Source organism: Pipistrellus kuhlii, unplaced genomic scaffold, assembly GCF_014108245.1.
Source record: "Pipistrellus kuhlii isolate mPipKuh1 unplaced genomic scaffold, mPipKuh1.p scaffold_m20_p_3, whole genome shotgun sequence".
NCBI classification, from domain to species: Eukaryota; Metazoa; Chordata; class Mammalia; order Chiroptera; family Vespertilionidae; genus Pipistrellus; species Pipistrellus kuhlii.
The window spans coordinates 125,449,765-125,475,119 of record NW_023425529.1 but is presented as its reverse complement, the minus strand read 5'-3'; the positions used below and the strand labels follow the sequence as shown (position 1 = coordinate 125,475,119).

Genomic DNA, 25,355 nt, shown 5'->3' with positions numbered 1-25,355 from the left:
AAAATCAATAAAACACACATAGTTTAAGTAAAAGGCTATTAAAATATTGGTGCTATAATTCTTATCACTGAAAAATAACTCTTAGGAAAGTTAACAAAATGTAATTATCCATAATCATACTTCACCTGCTTATTTAAATGGGTATAACCTAAGATCTTTACATCCTAACACATAATTTTTAATCAGAGCTATTTATTTGTCAAGCTGAGGGTTGAAGTACCATTATCATCATCAAGTTAATACCACACCTTCCTCCCTGACAATATTTTCAGGTAAGTGTCTTCAAAGGACACTCCTGATTTGAGGTAATAAAATAATGTTATCAACTGCTAAGACTATATGTACCTTCTTACATGATATGCAAGAGAACAATGTTTTGCTAGGCTTTAAATCATTGACATATCACAAGTGTCCAATATTGTTTTTAGATAATTTTTAAATATTGGAAGCATAATTCATCTTTATATTTATGATGATGTTTTTTACTTAATCCAATAATAGTCTGACATATGTAGATTGCATTAGGATTACATATCAATTCATATAACATAATTCTATTCACAATCCTCTTTATAAGAAAATAGTGTTTTCTCTATGTCTATGTAACAAAGATTAATAATTTATGTAATATTAATGTTATATGATATTTTAGTGATTTTTTAAAAATTCAACACTCCTTCAGGGTGATGGACTCTCCATGTTTGTAGTGATAATTTTGTGAGAATATTCAAGTTGAATAAATGTTTTCAATTTATTGTGACAAAGTTTAAGTCTTAAGTCTCTATTTCTGGGCATTTGGTGCTATGACATCACTTGTTATCTGTGTATTATTCTTTCCTGACAGGAGTCCATTTTGAGGTTAATTATTAAGTAGAATGCATATCAAATATATGTTTTTTGCATTCACTCTTATTTACTTTGGGCTTATGGAGGTAGAATTGAGATAAGAAAATATAGTAGGAAGGTGGAGGGGGGGGAAACAAGGAAGAAATAATATATTCATGCAGGAATATTTAGAAAGCTGAAAAAATAGTATGCACATTCCAAACACATAATCTTACAATGGATGAAATTAGGCACCTTACATATGAGAATGGAGATGTTTTAAAGGTTATTGTCTTTGAATTGAATAGTATGTAGTAAAATATCATGATAAAAACCCTTATAAGGAAACATATTTTCTGCTCAGCTATTTTCAAGTCCCAGTGACAGCAGGGTGTAAGAAGGTGATTAGCATATTTTGTGCATCTCCTCTGTGCCAACAAGTGTGCTTTACTAGTATACATATGGTCTCTTTTAGCAAAACTGGCAGATATTTGCTAATCTTGCATCTAGATAGTCTCTACAACCAACAACAAATGCTTTTCTTTAGGCTATAAATTGTAACACTTGTATAATGAAAAAAAGCATCTTGTTACATTCAGCAATCTCTTTTCCTTAGAAATTTTGTAGAATTCATCAAGGAGACTCTAGGGAACTTCCTCTACTCCACCTCAGGATTCACTAGTGCTAAGAACAGAAAAGAAAACATGGGGGCAAAATGTTAAGAACTCTGGAATTCCAACCTTGGATTACACAGCTAGAGGGTTGGTTGTGGTGACTCTCAGTCTAAGAACCACATGCTGATTCAGTGATAAGAGCCAAGAAATATTCATTCCATTAACCTTTCAATTCTAGTCTTAAAAAGTTTATTAGTGCTGAAACCAGTTTGACTCAGTGGTAGAGTGTCAGTCTGCGGACTGAGGGGTCCCAGGTTCGATTCCAGTCAAGGGCATGTAGCTTGGTTGCGGGCACACCCCCAGTGGGGGGTGTGCAGGAGGCAGCTGATCTATGTTTCTCTCTCATCGACCTTTCTAGCTTTCTATCTTTCTCCCTTCCTCTCTGTAAGAAATCAATAAAATATATATATTTTTAAAAAGTTCATTAGTGTTTTTACATATTAAACAGTATACCTATGTAGGAACTCAGTAACTACATAGGTATACTGTTTACTAAATGTTTGAATATTGGTGTATTTTATACCATATTTTAAATTAACTTTTATTTTACTGAATATTTTTTCTGTAAACAGTAAAGTTCTTTATAACCAAAATTGGCTACATGTGCCTTTCAAAATATCAATTCAGCAATATTTATTGGGTGCTAACTATATATGCCTCTAGCTATTAGCCACAATTAAGCCTATTGTATACAACTTCAGTTAAATACCTTAAATGGTAGAAGTGAATCTCTCAGTTTTTCTGTAGTTTTCCCACTTTATCAATTGAAATCATGACTTCAAAATCGTTAGCATCTGCATGAACTTAGAAATAAGAGCCATTTCATTCATTGGTGACTATATGTTCTATGTGCCCTATGAAATATGCATTTCCATATCTACAGTGTGGTTTGCACATGCAGATAGGTGAACAATAATGATAAATGGATTTAAATTTACGGGTTGATTAAATTCGGACATGCTCATAAAAATATCTGCAGGTTATTTATGCCCAGGGTTATACTGCTGTATTGAATACACTTGTTGTCACATGCAATTTCTTTAAATATTTATAATAAATAAAACTAAATAAATGATAATTTTACTTTGATATTTGAAGTTTTTGGTGGCCATTAAAATTTGTGATTGGTATGCGTGTATCAACATTAAAGAGTCAACAATTTTATATCTTTTATTAAGACAACTATTAATGGCAGTGGTTTTTTTAAGTGGCAAATTTATGCAAACATATAAAGTTCTACATATATATAGGATATGAAGAGTTTGATACGTATATTTTTGGAATAAAAATTTGCTTTTCTCTATGCAGCATTATGAGAGAAGCTTTAAGTAGTCTCCAAGAAAAAGTCAAGATTTGCATTTAAATAAAGATATTAATAACTTGAGCTAGGATGCTTTTTAGAAAGCTGTTAAGTGGCTTAAGATATTTTGTATAGGTTAAAATACAAAGTGAATTGCTAATGACATGTACAGAATGAGTGTGGAGGGCTTGTCTTTTGTCTGTTATCATATTATGTTGTAATTTTCTAGTTACATTGTAACATCAATTCTAATACATGTATTATTCAGGAGTTATTGATATAATTTTAATAGAGATATACAATCTAGTTTCAGTATGCTTTTATTAGTAGTATTCATTGAGATACTTATAACTTCCCTTCCTAAATTGAATATGTCTCTATATATGCCAATAGAATTTTAAAAGAACATGTAATACATTCATTATTATTAGTTTAACATTTGTTGGAAGTAAGACTGGCAAATGTTAATACTTCAATTCCCATTATGTGCTATTTTTTTTTCAATTTTTGCTATGCGTCTACTTTTTTCAAATTAAAATATCTACAATATAACCTTTACAAATTTCCATGTACGTAACAATCATTAAATATGTAACTTTTTTCTGTAAGACTTAGAATCCTGTGAAGTTCAAAGAAAGTTTAACCTGTCCTGGATTGATATCTAAGATTAATATGAAACTGCAATTGTCAATGGGAAGCCCCTCAGTTACCTCCTGCAAATAAATTGAACAAAACCCAACACTGTATAAAGTGTACTGAGAAAATTCTATAGCATCATGATCACATGTTAGCATTTAAATGGAATATATATATATATATATATATATATATATATATATATCAGAGATTCCAATATAATAATAAATAATAATGCACTGATTATTTTTATACCTTAGGAAATGACAGTATTTCATTGAAGTATCACTCTTAGGATAATGATCATTTGTTTTGTTTTATTTTTTAAAATATATTTTATTGATTTTTTACAGAGAGGAAGGGAAAGGGATAGAGAGCTAGAAATGTAGATGAGAGAGAAACATAGATCAGCTGCCTCCTGCACACCCCCCACTGGGGGTGTACCCACAACCAAGGTACATGCCCTTGACTAGAATCGAACCTGGGACCCCTCAGTCTGCAGGCCAACGCTCTATCCACTGAGCCAAACAGGTTTCAGGCATTTGTTCTGTTTTAATCTAGAGTATATAAATGTTGGGCTTTCAGAATATTTTCTATCATCCAGGCCTTGTAAGTTTGAGACGATGTTAAAAATAAGACATGCATAGATGTTTAAACCACAAATCTTTAATCAGAAAGTTCTTAACTAAAAATAAAGGTATTTAAAGGTGAGAGTTCTGGAATCATTTTCTGCATTGAGACTTGGCCACAGTGTCCATAGTCCGTAGCCTAGGGTCCATATTCCAACTTTGTCGATTAGTTGCTGTGTGAATTTGGGCAAGCGACCTTTTTAACCTCTGTTTTCTTAGTTTCCTAACCTGTGAAAGGGGACCCTCATTATAGGATTATTACAAAGATTAAATGTGTTCATCACATTTAATCTTTACACACTATGTAAAGATTTTTGCATAGCATCTGGCCAATAGCATCTGACATGTGTCTTAGCACAATTATATTAATGTAGAAATGTGTCAATGCTTCAGTCATGTCAAAGAATTACAGATGCACAAGTTGATCAAATTGGGATCCATTGTGCTGGAATTAAAATTATTGCCAACTTCTTTTTTGCAAATTCCCTTAGTAAATCTCGGTAGCAGTAATCTTTCTTTTTTTTCTTCTTTTTTAACCAGCAACTCTGTGAGATCAATTAAATGGTATTGACTGTTTTAGCTAAACTTGTAGGAGCCCGGTAATTGCTAAGAATGTCCTTTTGCTTATTTCACAACTGGCTCTTTGTTGTCACAGTAACATTGTAACAGTCACCTTTTCTCAATACCTCCCTCCTCCCTGAAAAAATGCATCTACAAACTGGCCAGTCTTTGTAAAACTATAGCCAAAAATACCAAGTAAAAAACACTAATTGATTTTATGTTCTAGTAGCAATATTTTAAGCTCAGGCAGGCCTATGGTGGTCTGGTTTACAAGATAAGGAATCTTTTCCCCCAGGTGCCCATTGCAACTATTTTCTTCAGATGTTAACAGCTGAAAAACATTAATTAAGGTTCCCGTTTAGTGAGTATTTACTATTTATCATCTACTGTATTTTATGCACTCCATGTACCTTTATTTAAAAAGAATAATCCTGCTAAAACAATTCTCAGCTATGTGTCTCCCTTTGATATCTCTGAAAAGTTAGATTCAGAGACAAAATGCTTGTCTGATTTTGTGCAATAAGAAGTGGGAATGGTAGATAATGAGTCCAGTCTTGTGTCTGCACAGTCTTTAATGTTAATTCCTAAACGAGCTTTCACAAGTTGTTTTGGATTCCAAGATTCATGTCTGTTCAAAGCCACACATGTCCCCCTTGGCTTTCTCCTCTGGATACTTATGAAATTTTATGTTTCAGCATTTTGTACCTTATCGTCTATAGTAGAGATGTGTTTGCATAAGCTATGGAGGAAGGCTCTGGCTAGGTGCGCCTTCCTTCACCGTTAAACTGACCCAGATTCCTGTAAATCACCAAATGCTCTTGAGGAATATTGCACTTTTCAAAGATGCATTAACAGTTTCAGATGTTCAGAGTATTTTAGTGCCTAGTTGTATGTACTTAGGGAATTGAGTTAGTGTATCTTATATAAATGCCTACATCTTAGAAACTCTCACTGGATAAATATGGCAAGCCATGTGTTGGGTGTGCATGCATACTAAATAGACAGAAGGTTTTATATATATATATATATATATATATATATATATATATATATATATATATATATCCTTAGAATATATATATATTCTAAGTATGAAAGTGCCTTAAGTCACACTGTTTCTTTCTGGATTTCATTTTCTTGTTATCTTCTCTTTCTCATCTATATGTATAGATGCATACCTACAGATGTCACAACTCAAACCAGCAAGTGAGGGTCTGTCATATTCTTTTAATTATGGAAGCAATTATACTAGTATAGAAGTGGCATTAATCAGTACTTTGCCAATCACTTATAGAGAGAAAGTAATATTCAGATGAAACAAACAAACACAAAGAGGAGAGGGAGAGAAAGATAGAGCTGGTGTATTTCAGGACTTCACCAGAGACTATAGAAAATAGACATGGTCTAGAGAGACAGGCAGCCAGTGCAATCCACAGCATCACCCCTGTGCTATTAGCTTTGAAGGACAATTAAAGTGCCCCTGTCCATGAACTGCTTTGGCTCTCTTTATCAGTGACAGAATACCAGATAAAATGTCCACGATACAGAATATAAGAAAAGAGAAGTGGTGAACCAAGAGAGGCAGAGACAGGGAGAGACGGAGGGGGAGACAGCTAGCCCAAACTCCTAGGGATGCAGAGGTCCATGTAAAAATGGGAAGAGGTCTGAGGTAACCACTTTCGCTATTTTCCTTGCACTGTTGCCATCTTTCTCCCCTTCATTTCTTTTATTCCTTTCCCTCCTTTCTTTCTCCCCCCTTTTCCTCTTTTGTCCTTTGCCCTTTCCTTCATTTTCCTTCCTTCCCTCCCTCCTTTCCTCCCTCCCTCCATTTCTCCTTCTCTCCCTCTCTCTCTCCCTGTCTTTCTTTCTCTTTTCTCCCTCCTTCCCTCCCTCTTCACCTATTTTTATCTCTTTCTGCCTCTTTTCTTCTTAGCTTTCTAAAAGTGAAGCCTTTTGTAAATAACTATTAAGGTCTTATACACTTGTGAAGGTTCTAGATAAGACAACATATTGTAGTTTTTGTCATAGAAAATGTTTCTTTGTATGCAAACAGGCATGTTACTATTCTCATTAAAGTAAATGAAACTGTCAATTGTTACAGCATATCTAATTATTAAATTTATAAGCAGCTTTGAAGGAATATGAAAAAATTATAACTGAATTAAAAAAATAGATACAATGTATTTTCAAGATGACAAAGGGCATGTGGAAGACATAAATTAGCTTGACAAAATATATTTTTGATAGTTTCTATTTAGGCACTACAAACATACACATAACACACACACACACACACACACACACACACACACACACATATATATATATATATATATAAATCAGTCCTTTAGAAACTATCTCTACTGAACATTATATTTTCAGAATTTTGGTTTTGCATATATTTTTGCAGAAGTTTATCCTTAGCCCTGTCTCTTTGGGTGCTGATTGACCATATCTGGCAGGCACACTTGTACCTTCAGATATGTAAGCATTTTTAGAAAGTACATAGACAAGTGTTTAGAAAATTTCTCTATAGAAGGGACACACTCACACCTTTGTTCAACTCATCATCAATGTGGGTGCCTGTAGATATGTCAACAGTATGTGAATATGAATTGTTAATAAAAGAAACTGTAGTTGCACAGTCCATTGAATGAAGGGGTATTTCATCACCCATACTTTATCCATGAATAAATTAGAACAGAACTCAAAAATAGGCATTTACAAGTTATTTGCCTTACATTTGAGAAATAATTTAATAGATAATGTTAATATTATTACTGTACTGCAAGCAGAGTATGTATTGTCATAAAGTATAAGGGATAATTAATATTCTTTTTAAGAAATTAGAGTCTAAGAGTGGCTAATAAAAAGTGGATATTAATTAGAGATTCAGTACCAGGTGAGTCTTATCAATGACAGTCATCCTGCGTTATATTTTTAAAGGCTAATTATGGGTATTATGTTGAAAATAGATCAGGCCATTAGGGAAGTGTCAGAAATGGTGCTTTGGATCTGGATGGTGGCAGTGGAGATTCTGAGAAGTAGACTGGTTCTCAAATGATTTTTAAGGTAGAGAATTTGCTAGCAGGTTGGAGGATGATGTGACAGTTTTTGGACTTCGCTTCTGAAAGATCATGGTGATGGTATTTTGGGGGGGGATAAGAACGAGCATAGAGTGGACAAGTTGATACTTGAAGAATAATATGATAGATCCATTTTGTAAAAGTTAAGTTTAAGATGCCTATTAGACAGCCAGTTGCAGACAAAGAGGAGTGGATAAGCAAATTAGATACTACACTTGATCTTAGCCAAAAGGCAGAGAAGCGATAGATAAGCAAATTAGGAAGGGACACTGAGTGATACAACACATGTAGATTTCAGAGGAGGGAGGCAGCAGGGAAAGTGTGATTAGAACTGAGTATTGACTATAGGATTTATAAGTCACTGTTGACATAGAAAAAAAAGAGGTTTCCATTAAAAAAAAAAAGTAAGCATGAAACCTCTTAGGGTTTATGAGATAACAGAAAATATTTTGAGGAGCAAGTATGATCATCTTTTGAGATTCTTTGCTATAAATAAGAGCATAAAAAATGTAGTAGCTGAACTTGGATGAGGGGCCAAGGTATATTTTTGCTTTGCTTTTGTTTGTTTTATTTTTCTTTTTCTGATTGATTTGATCCATTAAAAAATGGAGATAGTACTGGCTGGAGGGATAAGCCCTGGAGCAATTTTCTTGAGTTAACAACAGCATTATTATCTAGAGCACAGGGGATGACATTGAGAGCATGTCTTTATGCAGGGGTATGGGCAAGTCAAACATATAAATGAAAGGAAAAGTTTAGAATATAGATACAGATATAAGTAGGCTGGTTCTTCTGCTTTCTCAGGGAAATAGATAGCGAAGCCGTCATCACAGAAAGAGACTGAGAATAACATTACTGGGAGTTTGAGGAGAGAGGAGGAGATATGCAGTGCCTAGTCGGTAGACTTGAGTAATTTACTATGAATGGAAAATCGTTACAAAAGTCCACAAAAAACCAAAGCAGAGGCTATCTTTATAGAAGAGATATAGAGAAGCTGAGTTTTTGGGATTGAAGAGATAGCAGCTTTTCTTCCTGTTAAAATTAGTCTTTTCATGCTGTTTGAATTATTTTTCCAAGTATATATATAAAAATATATGTAAACATATACAAGAAAAAATGAGCATAAGCATTAGATACTTTGCAAAAATTTGAATGAGGGTGATCTTTTGTAGAGCTAGAGCTTTTTTAAGCCATCCAAAGGGCTTTTAAATTAAAATAAAATTGTGAATGATTTCAAGTGCTCATATCTATGTGATGTATCTCCAAGTCTAAAGCAGTTTTTCTAGAGTGTGCTTCCCAACCACCTATATTAAAATCATTGAAATACAACTTAAAACATATTTTCTTATCATCCTAGGTAAACCATTATCCCTTTGAATACAAAAGTTTTAAAACCACACTTTTATTTAATAAGAAGCATTAAAGAAAAAGTAAAGGTGACCAGACATCTTTTCAGAAAGATTACACTTGAAGGAGCATGGAGAACATACTCACTCTATGGAAGTGGGACTTTTCAAGAAGTCACATTATGTGCCTTAGAGGTGAGTCCTGAAACAATGGGAATAGAAAGTGCATATATGTACTGGTTCTGAACAATTCTTAGGAGGTCTTAGACTCTGTAGGACATGACATTTAACAGATATTTAGTGGGTAAGGGAAAGGAAGACTTAAAAGAAGGTCCTTATTCACTATCTTGAGAAAATGGTAACACTTAAACCAAGATAAAGTATTTATGACAAAATAGCAGAGTTACTGGTGAGATGGAGGAAGTGGGAGGTATACAGGACTTTAAAACTCAGCAACAGATTTGTCAAACTAGAAGTAGTATTACATTAGTGAACAAGATAGATATTTTTAATATTAATACTTCTTTCACTCTTGTTCATGGAAGAGAAGAAAGGGTATGGAGAGAAGGAAGATAGGTGGGAAAGAAAGAGGGAGAAAAATAAATTTTATAGAATTGAACTGGAATAAAAATTGTGAAAAGAGATATAGTTGCATATCTGTGATAAGAAAAGAAGAATTTGCCAATATTTGAAAAAAAATCACAATCTAGTTCTATATTGTCAATTATGAGGATTCTTTATTTCTCTGTTTGAACTTGGTTCTTCTTGAAAAACATATTGAAAACATTAACCTATGACTTAAGGCAAACTTTTGTTTAAACCAAACTGTAAAAACTTAGTATGTGAATACAATACTATTTTTTTTCCTTTTGCTTAAATGAAGCCTATTGAATTTCACATATTAATATATTTAATAAAACATTATATTGGCTAATATGGAAGACCTTTCACTTAAAAAAAATTAATCTATTGTATTAAAATAAATGTGGGTATGTAGTTTCTATGGGATTTAGACAATATAAAATTCAATATTTTAAATAATACTTTCACAAATAAGCAAATTAAGACATGAGATTGAACAATATTTCCAGTTTACTGTTAGTGGAAAAGCCTAGTCAGTGTGCATTTCTCTACATCTGAGAAAGATAAGGTAGTGTGCTGCCTACCTTAATAGTATAATTATTTTGAAGTATATAAGTCATAGGAATTGAGCTGTCATATACACTCACATTTTACTAAAATTAATTTTATATATGTTTAACTGGCAATTTGGTTATAATCCACAGCTCAACTGCTTAGTCTGAGTCACTACAAATACTAATATATTCAGGATATGACAAGATTTAAATGATCTCTAATGCATTTCTTTGCCATCAACATTTCTCTGGTTAAGTTTCTGGATTTAGTAAAACACATGTTGGTTCCTATAGCATTTTTTTTAATCATTTGAATTCTGGTAACATAGAGATTATATTAAGATCATACAAGGCTACAATCCAACACTTCTGCTTTTCACAGGCTGGTGTTCTGTTGATGCTGCAGTGTAAATCAGTACTCCTTCTTGCTACTGAATCACGCAAGCCACATTCTCCCAATATGCTACAGATGTATAAATTGCTACTGCTGAAACTTCACTTTCCACCAGATGTTCAAGAGAGGCTAATATGTTTTTACTCTAAATAAGGCTTAGTAGTGAAGTTTCTATTTAAAAAAATATATACATGTTAGATATAGTAAGATGGTATCCTTAATGAAAGTGAGGTTGGTGTGGCCAAACTAGAATGTGAAAAATTAACTACAATAAATTCTAAATATTTTTTATAACTGTTTCACATGAGATAAAATTTCTAACTTTGGAACACAAAAATCCACTTTCCAGAAGACACACTTATCGTTGTGACACACGGCTCCCTTTCTAAATGCTCCCTTTCCTAAGAGTGTCACCCAAATTTAGGAAGTTCTTCCCAAGCTCCTTCCTGCAGATGGTCCTTGCAGTCTCCTATCCAGAGTAAATAGAAAAGCAACAGCGTTTTGTTCCTTAAAGCACGGCCAAGCCTTTGATTACTTCTATTACCGCACAGTCCCTGTATCTGGCTATTAAATTGTGCAATTTTCTTTCATCATAGAGTCGGGCTGCTGCAGGTTGAGCACACTGTACTCTGTCTCCTAATTCCAGTAAAGTCAATTAAATAAACTCTTTTGCTTTTACAAAATGCTCTTTACACACTGCTTCTCTCATAGCAGGCAGACCCAAGTGAAAGAGAATTGTGGAACCTTTTCAGGGATAACTGTGTTCTGCTCAGCAGGTACATTTATTACTAATGGGTAAAATAGTCTCCTTTTTTTAGCTACATAATGCTTCTGAAGGCTTCCGTTTGCTGGTTTTGATAGACCTTCTGGTTACAGTGAAAGAGGAAGGTGAATACCATTGATCACACTGTGAGGCAGCCTTAGGAGCACTTTTTTTTTTTTTTTTTTTTTAAAGCATTTGCTTTGCTTCATGAGTCAGTGACTGCACTTGTCTTAATGGGCTGATTTGCATTGTCTACCAGCATCCTTTTGGCCTTAAAAGCCTGAATCTGCCTCTTGGTCTGTGCAAATCCTTATAAGGAGAGGACACTCCAATATTTTGGTTTCAAATTTACAAAGCAAATGGATAAGCAGAGAGGGTGTTGACAATTACTTTTAGTGTAAAACAGACATGCTCTGTAATTTTGGCATCAAAATTAAATTCCTAATGCTGGTGGATTGTTTTGTTTCCCCTTCTCATCAGACATCTACTTATATAGGAATAAATAATGCAGAATCACATATAGGTTTGTAATCATACGTAGAATTGTGGCTAGCCTAAACCCACATCTCATGCAACATTCTTTACTAACAATGACTAACTGAACCTTTGAGAAGTATGTAAGATTATGCTACGTATGAGCATGTTATTGCTATGAATCATATAAGGATGTAAAGAGAATGAATCCAGTGGATCTAAAAAACATTTAGTCCTGACATTTACCATTTTTCTATTTAAAGTTTGGTGCATGAACAATATGCTTTAACACTATCAGCTTCCCCGGGGACTTGGAAGAAATGCAGAATTCAATATGTAAAGCTCTTGAGTCAGAATCTGTGTTTACTATGCCACTATAAAAAAGAAGGAACTTTTAACATTTGGAACAACATGGATGTAACTGAAGAACATTATGTTAAGTGAAATAAGCCAGTCAGAGAAAGATAGATATCACATGATATCACTTATATGTGGGATAGAATGATCAACATATTTGATGAACAAGAATAGATTTATCTAGAGACAAATGGTAGGGGAGGGAAATTAGAGAGCAACCAAAAGACTTGTTTGCATTAGCATAACCAATGGACACAGACATTGGGGTGGTGGGGGCTTGCCTAGGGTGGGAATGTCTGGGTTAGGGGAAAAGGGAGACATATGTAAAACTTTAGACAATAAAAGAAAAACAATGCACATTAAGTGCTGTAAATCCTGGTTGACAGTCCTGTTTCTGCATTCTCTCTCTCTCTCTCTCTCTCTCTCTCTCTCTCTCTCTCTCTCTCTCACACACACACACACACACACACACACACACACACACACACCAGTATGGCTTGCTGTCTGGTATGCCATGAAGGTGCATATGGCAGAGCATGATTAGGATAGAAAGGGCATCTGTAAATTTTTTTATAATATGTTTTAAGTATTCTGCCTTATTAAACAATCTAGAATTCTATTTGCCATTCAGCAAAAAGAAGGAATGCCCCTTGACTCCTGAGAGGAAGCATTCTTGTACTCTTCTTGAATTCACAGGGTAGAATCAAGCTGATTGTTTATAATCTTAATGACTTCTCTCTTTGGGCAAGCATATGACTAAATGAGTAGTTCTTTTCTTTATAAAGTATCCCTTAGGAGGTAATTGAGCCACTTCTTCCACCATAATTACAAAGCATTATATATATATATATATATATATATATATATATATATATATAAAAATTATTATTTTAATTTGGAGAGCTAAACATACATCATGCAGTATATAAGGCATTTTATTTTGGATATCTTGTTCAAGTAGTGACCTCACATCTCAGCTGATGCCAAGAACAACTAACTTCTTTCTCACAATTCCCTGACTACCAATTGTTAAAATATGGGGATAGTAGAAAGCCACTGAATTCCTTTCATTGAACTACTCTTGTAGAGGAGAAAGTAGAACCGTCTTTCTCCCTCAGCTCTGAGTAATGACAGTAGCTAGCACAGTTTGAGGGACTGTCCCACAAGGCTCTCAAGCTTGTGATGTCTTTATTTCTCTCTGTGTTTGTGTTTTAGGCATTTAAGACCTTAAGAGATTTTAAATTGTTGGAATTATAGACCAGTATTTCCAAACTTGTCTGCAACAAGAATCACTTGTTGTCTTTAAAATATTCCAGAGGTCATACCACATTTTAAAGCAATTAAACCGGTCCCTGGAAAGGCATGCATATATCAATTCTGTAGGTTCCCCAGCCAAATCTAATGTCCAGACAATTTGGGACACTGTCCTCATAGACAAAGATGTAATTGTGGATTATTTGGACTTTAATGCTTAGCTCCCCTGATCATTCTGCTGAATCTTACTTATCCTTTGCCGAATAACTTGTGCCCCACTCAAACTTCTCAAATGAATGTCCTTCCTGAAGTCTGTATTTCTGGTAATGGCATCTTCATTCTTCAAATACGCAAAGATTTAAACTGTCAACATAATTTTCTACTCTTCTTTTCAGATTTTAAGCTGCTTCTCTCCAACTCAATTCCTTCTATATTGAGAACCAGTCTGGGTTTAGTTATTATTTTTTTTTTTGTCCCTGTATCACTCTGGACAATTACATTAGTGAATGAGCAAAGCTGCTAGAGAGAGGCATGATTTATACAATTTCCTGATTCTTATGGTATAAATTCTCCCAACATGACAATGATGGCTTACAAAATTTATAATATTTAACAATCAACTGCAAACTGGAACGAGGCGGTTCCAACTGCACTGCATCATGTTCTCAAAAACTGCAGGTGTGAAATCGGATCACACTGGATAAGAAACAGGAATAGTAGGTAAGGGCTCTGCTTACACATGGTTCTGAGGCAAACATCTGTTCACTTGTATTTTAAGTTGTTTTACTTTATATTCCAATTAGTAATTTATTAATAACTGAAGAAAATAGCATTTAATGTTGTTACAGCTTCCTTCACAATTTAACTGGCAATCACATATTGCTTAACGTAATTGATATTGTCTCTAAAGTACCTATTTATTGATCCTCTCCAGTACTATATAACATATTTCTGAAAAACTAAAGGGCTATACCTAGTCAAAAAACTATAAACTTATACAGTTGTAAGCCTCACATTTTTTGCATGTTGCATTAATGTCACAATGTTTCCTGCAAGTAAAGCAAAATTACAGTCTGTGTTTGCATATTTTTTTGTGTATAGCTGATTAGAAGTTTTTATTTCATGGATCATATTGAAATGAAATTGCATTAAAATCTATGCATTAAATATGTTATTTAAACTAAAGCATATGTTGCTCTGACCTATTTTTCAATATTAATATTATGTCTCAACTTTTTTTTTTGAATTCCACAAATACCATTAATTTTCTTTCAGTGAAATCTGAAAAGAATAGAAATGTATAGTATACAAGAGGAACTTGAAGATTAAGAAGTATTTTTGGCTAAAGAGGATTTATGTAGTGTTGATATAACTGAAGCTATGCAATGGGGATTTTCTAAAATGTAACAAATTTGATTTGTAGTCTTAAATTCCACATGAACGAATAATCAAAGGAATGTATGAGCCAGGCATAATCTTTTAAGAAGGTTTAATGTGGTAGTGATATCTGAGGGACTGACTCCTGGTTAATTTAGGTTAGCTTTTGAAGACAGTTTCTTGGGGTTTTCCTCAGTGAGGGTCTGGCTGAGGACAACAGTCTAAATTGTTGACCAGTACCAATCTTTCTTGTTTTAGTGCCTAACCATTTGTCTGGACAGATACGAAAAACCTTTGGTCAATTTCTTTTGTGGCATTCATTCCACAAATGCCAATAATCTAATCAGTACTGTTTTTAAAATGAAGAAACCATCTGAGTGTAGGTGGAAGTTTCCAGAATTGTCACCTCTGCCAAGCGTCTCTAATGATTAGGTGGTGTCACCAGTGAAAGGCTTACATGCCTGAGTAGTTTAGGCAATTCTGCAGGTGTTGAGTGAGAGCAGAGCCTACAGCTCCTGCTGTCTGTCAGTCAGTAGCTGTGCCTGTCTCTCCCACTTCATCTATGCGACCTTGGAAAAAGTCACTTAAAACCCCTGGTAGCTTCATTCCTGCAACTTTAAAACAGGAAGATGGTTTAAATTTAACCATCTCATAGTTACATCAGTGCAGCTTCTGTTCAGTGCTTTCCAGTCCCATGAGAAAAGGCCATGGCTTTTTCTAATTTTTTTTGTTACCTGTTAGGTATGTTCCTACTTTTGAAACCTGAATTTCCCCTCACTTGGCCGAGTCTCCTAAATATCTACCATTTCCCTACACAGTTATTGCTATCCTGTTGTCACCATGTAGAAACTTCTTGTTAAATAAGCTTCATTGGGCAGACTTAGAGTTCATTTCAACCTAGTTTTTGTATTTATTGTTAACGTAGCTTCAGGCCGATAAAGCTCTTCAAATTAAAAAAAATGTAACAGTTCTGCATTTAGATTTTTGTATTCTATTTCTAAACTATGGAAGTAATTTCTTCCGTCTTATCTCTTTCCTGTTGTTGCAATCTATGATTCTGTATATTTTACCTGATAGGGCTAACTTTAATTGTAAATTTAAAAAGCAATACTATATCATACAACTCTAGCTATAAGTCATTACCAGTCATAAAAAATCTGAAAACATTAAATGGTATATGATAAAGATACTAAAATGGCATGATTGATCTCACAAGTAGGTCAGCATAACATTTGTTAGTTATTTATAGTTGTTGTTCCTCACTTCTTTTATAGAGAATACACCTGTTTTGTGAATCAACAGATTGTAGTTATAAACTGAAGGTGGGGTTTAGAGAATGATGTTGAGCTTGAAAGAAGAGTTGATACTTCCTCACCTCAGTTTTCATTGCTGTATGCAATTTACATAATCTGTATAAATGCTAAAGAATGCGATAGCAAGCCCAGAGCCAACTTTGAAGCTAGAATCCAACTTGATATGCAGATATTTAATAGATGCTATAACATTAAATATTAATGCACAGCTTTAAGCATGATAATATATTTTGTTTTCAAGTTCATTAGGAATGTGCGGTAAACACACAGCAGGCCTATGCTGAAGTGGCAAACTTCTAATTGCCTTTCTCACTCTTCTTGAAGAACAAACTGTTTTTTAGTATTATTATTATTTTTTTTTGTGGCCGTCATTTATTTTATGGTCTCATATTTTTAAGCCTTCCAGAAATTTACATCAATGAATGCATCTTCAGTATATTAACTCAAACTCAAAAGTTATTAAACTCCAAATGATACTTCAAGAAAACCTCAAAAGTAAATCCTCATGTCATTTCCATCAATAGCTTCCACTTGTAGGGCGGAAATAAAAATATTTCTGTTTTTCACCCAGTGATGACACCTAGTGTCACAGAGGCTGTCAGTTTTTCCTTCCCCCGCACTGTTGCACGGGGTGACAGCCATGGTAAAGAACTGGACCCTCCAGCCCTGGAACAGTCTTGGAGCAGAGTCCATGAATACACATGCTCCTGTGACTCAGCTGGTTGCACTCTTTCCTCTGTGTCAACCTCTCTACAGGCCACAACTCGCCACAGGATTAATGTCTTCCACCTGAAAGTGGTTTTGCCTGCAGTTTGAATTGAAAACAGACAACATTGAATTAAAAGTAGATTATTTTCCAAAGCCAGAGAGCACATCTTGGTCCTTTGGCATTCAGATATCCTCCTCCAAGCACACTGCTTTGATTTTATTTAATGGATGTGATATATTTGTCACTAGCTTTGAATTTGTCAACCACATACACATGTCTACCTCCTGGAAAATGTCATCTTAGCAGAGAGCAATGCACGATGGACATAATTTGAATTGGAGTTACTTAATTTTAAAACTAAATGGCTAGTTTATTTTTAATAATAAATTATAATAAATTTGCACTATATTTTCTTAGGAGAAAATTTGGGAATGCTGCTGTTTCAGTGCACAGTACATTTGTATTCTTTGAATGTTATCATTTGTCTTTTCAGTGGTAATGTGAACTGTCTTAAGTGACATTTTGGATAGAATCAAGTTGTTTTTCCTATTGTACTGGTGATGTGTGTAACCTGACTACACACAGCACACTTCTGATTAAATTAAATATTTGTAAGTTAAACAGTTCTTGTTACTTTTGTAAAGAGTGGGGAAAGTCAGAGACAGAGAGTGAGGAAGGGAAGACAGCAGAAGATCTCAGCCAAATGTGCACAGTGACAAACACTCTGTGCTCTTTGTACTTTCACTTCCTCTGGACACATTGCCACTTTCTAAGTTTCAGTTAAATTCAATACATGGATTTCTTTGTACTGAAGACAAAGCTCTGTTAAAAAATGCAATATATTTTCGAGCATAGACTATTGGTTCTCAATTTAAAGACTATGTAGTTTTCATTTAATTTAGATGTGATTATATTTAAGAAAACATGAATAAATTATAACCTGAAATAAGCAGAAAACAACTTAAATAATCGCATGTAATGTGTAAGATTGTGCAAAATCAAAACCAGGAAGAAAACAGCTAAGCCATTATGTGTGATTTAAGAGACTTGGTACCATATTTTAGAGAGTTACAGCTTTTATTTCTTACAAAATATCATTATCAGCAAAGCATGATTTGTCTCAGCATGTAGCAGTTTGTTAGGTACTGTGCAGACCTCATTAACTGACCTGTCACCAAATCCTTAGGACCTCGAAATGTACAATGATAACAACATAAATAAATATATATATATATATACATATATATAGGATTTAAAATCCATTAAAGAGCACAATAACCTAAATAGTTTCAGTAGATCATTTAAGGAACAGAGCTGGTAGTTTTATGAGTAACATGTAAAATAATTGAGGGAAAAAATAATCCAACACTTTCTCAGGGAAAACATTTAGAGTAGACCAAGGTGATGGGAATGAGGCAGAGTGCTTACGGCTATAAAGGAGGCGCTGAAATCTCAGTATACTTTAAATAAAAAATGGCTCAGCGGTTGCCAACTTTGCTCTACTTTGTAATCACCTGGGGATCTTTTAAAACTATTAATGCCTGGCTCTCACTTTCAGACATTCTGATTTGATTATTATAGGGTTTGAGTTAGGCATTGGGATTTTCAAAAGCTCCCTAGGCAATTTTAATGTACAGCAATGTTTGGGAATACTGGCAGGAATATGATGCCTTTTGAAAAAATGAAATATATCAGGAAAGCTACTTTGACTAAGCAATCATTTTTGTGTTTTTAAAAATTTTATTAATTGTGTGGAAATATAAACATACCATTTATGTTAAAAATGGAAATACTATATTTACAAGGAAATTTATAAAGTCATGCTGATTATTTGGGTTGTCAACAGCTGGTAGAGGCATTCAATGGAATTCTATACAGTATTAAAAACAAATATACTGAAGCCTTTAAATATTAATGAGCTTAAATATCAAAATAATAAACTGTATTGGAAAAGGATAACTCAAGAATCATTGATGTAATATAACCTATAAAGTACAAAAAGCTTTTGTTTATGAGTATATAATAAAGATAAAACATATGAATGAATATATTATTCACTAAACTCAGGATAGTGATTACTGCTGGGTAATGTAGAAAGAAATGTGATTAGGAAGTGGCAAATTATTATTATTTTTAATTTTTAAAAATAATAGCCCGATTTAATACAGCCAAAGTTTGGTGTTTGATAAAACTAATGGTAATACACTTGTGTCTATTACATTATTCTTTAGAGTTTCTCTATATTAATATATTCTGTATCAGCAATAATTGGTGTAGGGAAAACTGGATATCCACATTAAAAAAAAAAGCAAATTGTACCCTTATCTTACACTAGATTAAACAAAATTACTCAAAGTGAAAATGTAACCATGAAGCTGATAACAAATGTTTGCAAAACATCTATCTGATAAGAGATTATTATTCAAAATATATAAGGAACTCATACAACTCAATAACCAAAAACACAAATACCCCTATTAAAAATGATTAAAAATACCTGAATAAAGATTGTTTCAAAGGAAATATTCCAATGGCCAACAGGGATATATAAATGTGTTCAGCATTATTATTTATCAGGGAATGCAAATCAAAACCACAATGAGATATCATTTTATACCTTTAAAATTAGTAGTAGTAAAATTCATATTATTAGTATGAATCAATATTAGTAGTATCAAATTTAGTAGTATCAAAATTAGTAGTATCAAAATTAGTAGTATCAAATTCATATTAGTAATATGAATCAATATTAGTAGTATCAAATTTAACATAAAACAATTTTTCACAAAGATGAAGAGAAAAAGGGAGACCTTGTGCTCAGTTAGAGGGAACATTATTGGTACATGTAATGTAGACAACAATATGAAGTTTCCTCAAAAACTTAAAAATAGAATTCCCAGATGATCCAGAAATCCACTTTGGAGTATAGACCCACTATCTCAAAGAGATATCTGCACTTCCATATTCATTGTAGCAGTATCCACACTGGCCAAGATATGGAAACAATCTAATAATCTTTTTTATAAAAGAATGGATAAAGAAAATGTGGTGTGTGCATAGAATATTATTCAACCTCCTTTTGCCATCTGTGACAGCCTGGATAAACCTGGAGAACATTATGCTGAGGGAAACAAGCCAGATACTGAAATACAAATAGCACATGATTTCAATTATATGGGGAATCTTAAAACAAAACAAAACAAAAAGCCAATCCTCAAATTCCTGGTAACAGAGGGTAAAATTGTGGTTACCAGAGGTTGGTTGGGGAGAAAAGGGAGATATGAATAAAGGCTACACACTTTCAGTTAGAAGATGAGTAACTTATAGAGGCCTAATGGACAACATGGTGACTATAGTTGATATATCTTGAAAATTGGATGTGAGAGCAGGTCTGACGTGTTCTCATAAAACACACACACACACACACACACACACACACAGTGTCTATGGGAGGTAACAGATTAGCTAATAATTAGATTATAATTATTTTACAATATAAATACAATGTTACAAAGTACACCTTAAATATATGCAATTTGTTAGTTAAAATTAACTTTAAAAAATGCATAGCCAGAAAGAAAGCTTATTTCAAATTTTTACTGTTATTCAAATTATACAAAAAAGAATCAGATGGAGATGGTGGGAAGAAAAAAAAAAGGAAGAATTTGAACTAAATTATGGCAAGTTGAAGAACTGCAGTGATTGAGATGCTGCAGTCTCATAATATGGGAAATAAACTCAGAGCTGGGCTTTAGTACAGTAGAATCAACCCACAGGAAACTCAAGAAAGGCACACTTTGAGCTCTAGATTGAATTTTCCAGATTATTTTATTAAATTTTTGCACTAAAAAAGTAATTATTAGATAAAAAGCTTTTATTTTTAATGTGTTCAGATCCCATATGTTTAATTTAAATATGCTCATTTAGAAACTTTTTATTGTATCTATTAATTCTAAACTCTCTTTGAGAGATCTATACGAGGCATTTGAAGATTAGTGGACCCTTAATGTAGAAAATTGAGAATATGTCTTGATGCAATATTGTTTATATAATTTCACAGCATGTGTAGAGCTCTCTGAAGTTTATAAAGGAGCTCTAGGCTGAGTATCTTATCTTTATACTAAAGTAACATTAAAATACAAGTGGCCCAGGGCACTGATTTGTGCACATTGAAAGGAAATTAATTAAAAGAAATGTTTTAATATCACTATTCACCCTTTCTCTATAATAGGTCACTCAAATTCACGTTCAACAATGACAGTTTGAAACACACGCACACAATTGGTGCAAGCAAGAGCTTTCTATGTATCCCATATGTAGGAACCAACATTTATTTTTAAATTGCCAGTACGTGTCATATTACTGGCTGGTCAGTTGGTCAGATGATTGAATGGATGGATGGTTGGTCACTTAGCCTTTTATATATAGATTTTTTTTTCTTAGCATATAAAAATTTAACATAAGGCATCATTTTGACTGGATATTTTTACTTAAAATGGAAATGGCAAATACATTTAAATATAATTTTTCTAAATTTGTGATACTCTATCGTCATAGTGAAACAACATAATACATTAAATTTTGCAAGTACAGTTTTACTCTAAAAATATAGATCTGAAAATATGAAAGAACATACTAAGAAATTTAAAATTGACTAAGTCTAATTTGAAAATATTATTCAACTGAAATTAACCAGAATTTATTTAATTTTTTTTACACTCTCATTTTTAAATCATTTATTGAGAGTCAAATATCTGCCTCCTGATCTGCCAAGGCTGAAGCTTAAATAGTTTGCCTCTGTAATCTGGTATATTATGGGAATAACAAAGTGTATTTTCAATTTTTGTTTTTATTCTAAATAATGATTAAAATTATTTTAGTGTTGTTATAAATGGTAAAAATAAACATTTTTATGGAGGGAGAAAAATTTATACAAAACAATTCTATATTATATAACTTTTTAGGTTTTAATTGCAGAAATATGAATGAAAAGGCAAATAATATATGGACTGTACTGATCAGTGTCAAAACCAGAATGATAACTTAGGCTGGGATTAGAAAAATTGAAATGGAATAAATACAAACAAAAATAATAAGTTTATTTTATGATTAAATTATTAAAGTTTCAGAGACATACATTTAGATGTAAAAAAAAGTTATCAATTATGCTATAGGAAATCATAATTATTATTCCAAAGGCAAATATATTTTCCTCTTATTTTAAAAAATGTTATGAGTACTTTTTGGATTGATGATTGACAATAAGGTGAATTTCAATGGAAATATTTATTTTATTTTTATTCCTGAATGATTTTTAATGAGTTACCAGTATATGTGTATATTAGTAATAATTTAGAAACAAAGAACTCAGTCATATTCATAATAATTCAAGAATCTTAAAAAGCCAGATTTGACCAAAGTAGACTTCATTGATGTTCTAATTTCAAATGCTTAGAAGGAGTCTGATTTAACTCAGTTTGGACTCTATGCCAGAGCAGAAACAGGGCTACTGGTGCCTCCAAAGTGACATATCCCCAGATGTCACCATGGGTGTCCACAATGGCTGGGGGATTTAATTAACTTCAAGAGTGTTTATGTTAACACAATTAAAAGTAGTTTATCATTATAATAGTCACTGTGGGAATAAAGAAGAAGAATCAGAGTTGGCCTTTGACAACGCTAGCAATTTCCTGAGGATAGATTATAGTTCTGGGGACTTGAAAAGGAAATATTAGAGAGCTTTAGGACATAGATTATCACTATGTTGAAAATGCATCGACAGCTAGTAGGAAGAATAGGTCTCCAGGTCAGCTCACTTTGTTGAGAACAGCTTTATGTAGGAAGTTAGACTTGAGATTTTCTTTGAAAGAAGTACTGTAGTCAGAATCTTTAAAGACATGATTTTAGATAGAAAGAGATAATGGGAAAGAAAAATTTAATATTTAGCCTAGGTGTCACCTCCTTCTTATCCTGCTTCTTGTAGGCTGAGTTAAAAAGCCCTTTCAAATTCTCCTGGTAACTCATCTATCTGTAGCATTCAGTGCAGCATAATCAGGTAATTTCTGCCTTCTAACTTGACTAGGAGCATCTTGAGGAAAGAACAATGTTTTAGTCTGTATTTGTAATTACTGGTGCCGGGCATCCTTAAATGTGGGCTCTTTTGCTGGTTGGATAGATGGATAGATGGATAGACAGACAAATGAGATGGATGGGTGGATGCATGGATATAGGGATGTATTCTAACTTAAAAGATTAGCTTGGTCAAAGTCATATAAAAAGGAATATCAAGGGAGTGCTAATGATTGTGAGGGAAATGTCTGAAACAATGTAAGTTTAGGTAAAGTGATATCTTTGTTTGTACAGGCAAGGTGAAAACTATTTATGGAGCTTTTTAGAAGCTAGAGATATGAGTCTTACCTGACCTAAGAAGCTTTGGGGAAGTCATTGAGAACTTTTGGTCAAGAGAGTGGTATTATCCTATGTAATAAAACCCTAATATGCTAATCGACTTATCAGCAGAACAACCAGCAGAATGACTGGTCGTTATGACAGGCACTGACCACCAGGGGAAGATGCTCAATTCAGGAGCCTCTCCCTGGTGGCCAGTGTGCTCCCACAGGGTGAGCGCTACTCAGCCAGAAGTTGGGCTCATGGCTGGCAAGTGCAGAGGTGGTGGTGGGAGCCTTTCCTGCCTCCTCTGCAGGCAAGCAGTAAGGATTGAGGGGTCCTGGACTGTGAGAAGGCACAGGCCGGGCTAAGGAACCCTGCTCCCAAAGTGCATGAATTTTGTACTCTGGCCCTCTAGTGGAAGTAATAATCTAAATAGACTGAAAAGCCTAGAGACTAGTAGGCTATTGCAGTAATTAGGGCCTAGAGCACTGAGATGATGGACCAAAGAAGTGACGATGAGAATGCAGCAATTCTGGCAAGTCCTAACCCACTCAAATGAAAGGATCTCAAAGAAATGCACAGACATTGCAAATGGGGATAAGAAAGAGGGATCAGTCAGAAATTCATGCAAAATTTTGAATTCGGACTATTGGGGACATTCTAAATTATTAATAACACTGAAAGTTTGGCAAGATAGTTTGCTTGAGGGAGGTGTAATAATCTATGCTTAGGACCTATGGGGAATAATGTATAACAAATTGTAAATAAGATAATTAATACTAGTGACAAAGGCCAGTGTGGGCCAGATTAATTAGAATGATTCAGATGCCCTTTCTCCCTTTCCAGAAAGCATCCATTTCTCCCAGTGCCCCTTCATGTCGCTCTTTTCAGTCTTGCTGTCAGCTACAATACCATGTAATTTTCTCTTGGATATTAGGTGATAGAGTTATTATCCATCACAGTGATATGTTCATATCCTTTGAAGGTTTATTGAAGACACAAGAGTCATCAAGCCTCAAAAGAATATTTTAGAATTTAAAGGCCCAAGGCAGGCTAATATGTACTTTATTAGCTTAAATACAAACAAAAATGCTAAAGGAAATACTGCCAGCATTATTAATATTATTACAAAAGATTGCTACTGTCATAATCATCTTTGAACTCTAATAGTATGTGGATTCATTTTAAGTTCCTAAATACTCTAGTGAAAAGGGAATACCCCAGGATCTCCAATTCATAAGTCTAAATAAATTTTCATATGTTAATATATTTTAGGTTTTAATGCATTTTTTATTTTCTAAAACATTGATTTCAGAGAGAAAGGGAGAGGGATAGAGAGATAGAAATATCAATGATGAGAGAGACTCATTGATCGGCTACCTCCTGTGCTCCACACTGGAGATGGAGCCCACAACCCAGGAATGTACCCTGACTTGTACATCAACACTCAACCACTGAACCATGCCAGTGAGGAAGTTTTTATGTATTTTTAAATAAAATACTTCCTAAATAGCTAGGTATAAAAATTATTTGTTTTAAGTATTGCATGTATCACTTGCTAGCTTTGTGATGACTGGGAATTGATTTAGTTTTTCTGAAGCTTAGATTCCTCGTGTGCAAACAATTTTTTTAATGTGTATATCTATTGACTACAAATGCAGTATGTGAGAACAAAATGAATAGTATTATTTTATATATTATTCAAATTTTGTTTAATTGATAGTAGGTTTAAATAGAAATTAAATAATAGTTAAGAAGATAAAGATATATTAATATTAATAAATTTGTTTAATTTTGTTTTGAAATTTTAACTTGAAAGAATTGAGCCCACTTATTGTTTTCCAGTAGCCAGATTAGGGAAATTATATCAAAATACAGTCTGTAAAGCAAATTCTGCACATATAAAAATAGGCTGTTGTCTAAAATAGATTTGCATGTTTTCTAAATTTTATCTTGTAGAAGTAATTTATTTATTTTTAATTTATCTATATTGAAAGTATTACAGATGTCTCTTTTGCTTTTTTCCCCCCATTGACCCCATCCACTCCGCACCCATTTCTCCAAAGCCTTCACCACACTGTCTGTGTCCATGGGCTATGTATATATGCATATAAGTTTCCCAATTAATCAC

General features: G+C 33.5%; 1 protein-coding gene and 1 pseudogene across 4 annotated transcripts in view; one reads left to right on the top strand and one right to left on the bottom strand.

Annotated features, from left to right (window-relative positions):
• PCDH9 (protocadherin 9) overlaps positions 1 to 25,355 on the top strand; it is a 900,785-nt gene that overhangs the window by 733,410 nt on the left and 142,020 nt on the right. The gene's annotated exons all lie outside the window — the stretch shown is intronic.
• LOC118730928 lies at positions 7,834 to 7,956 on the bottom strand (annotated as a pseudogene).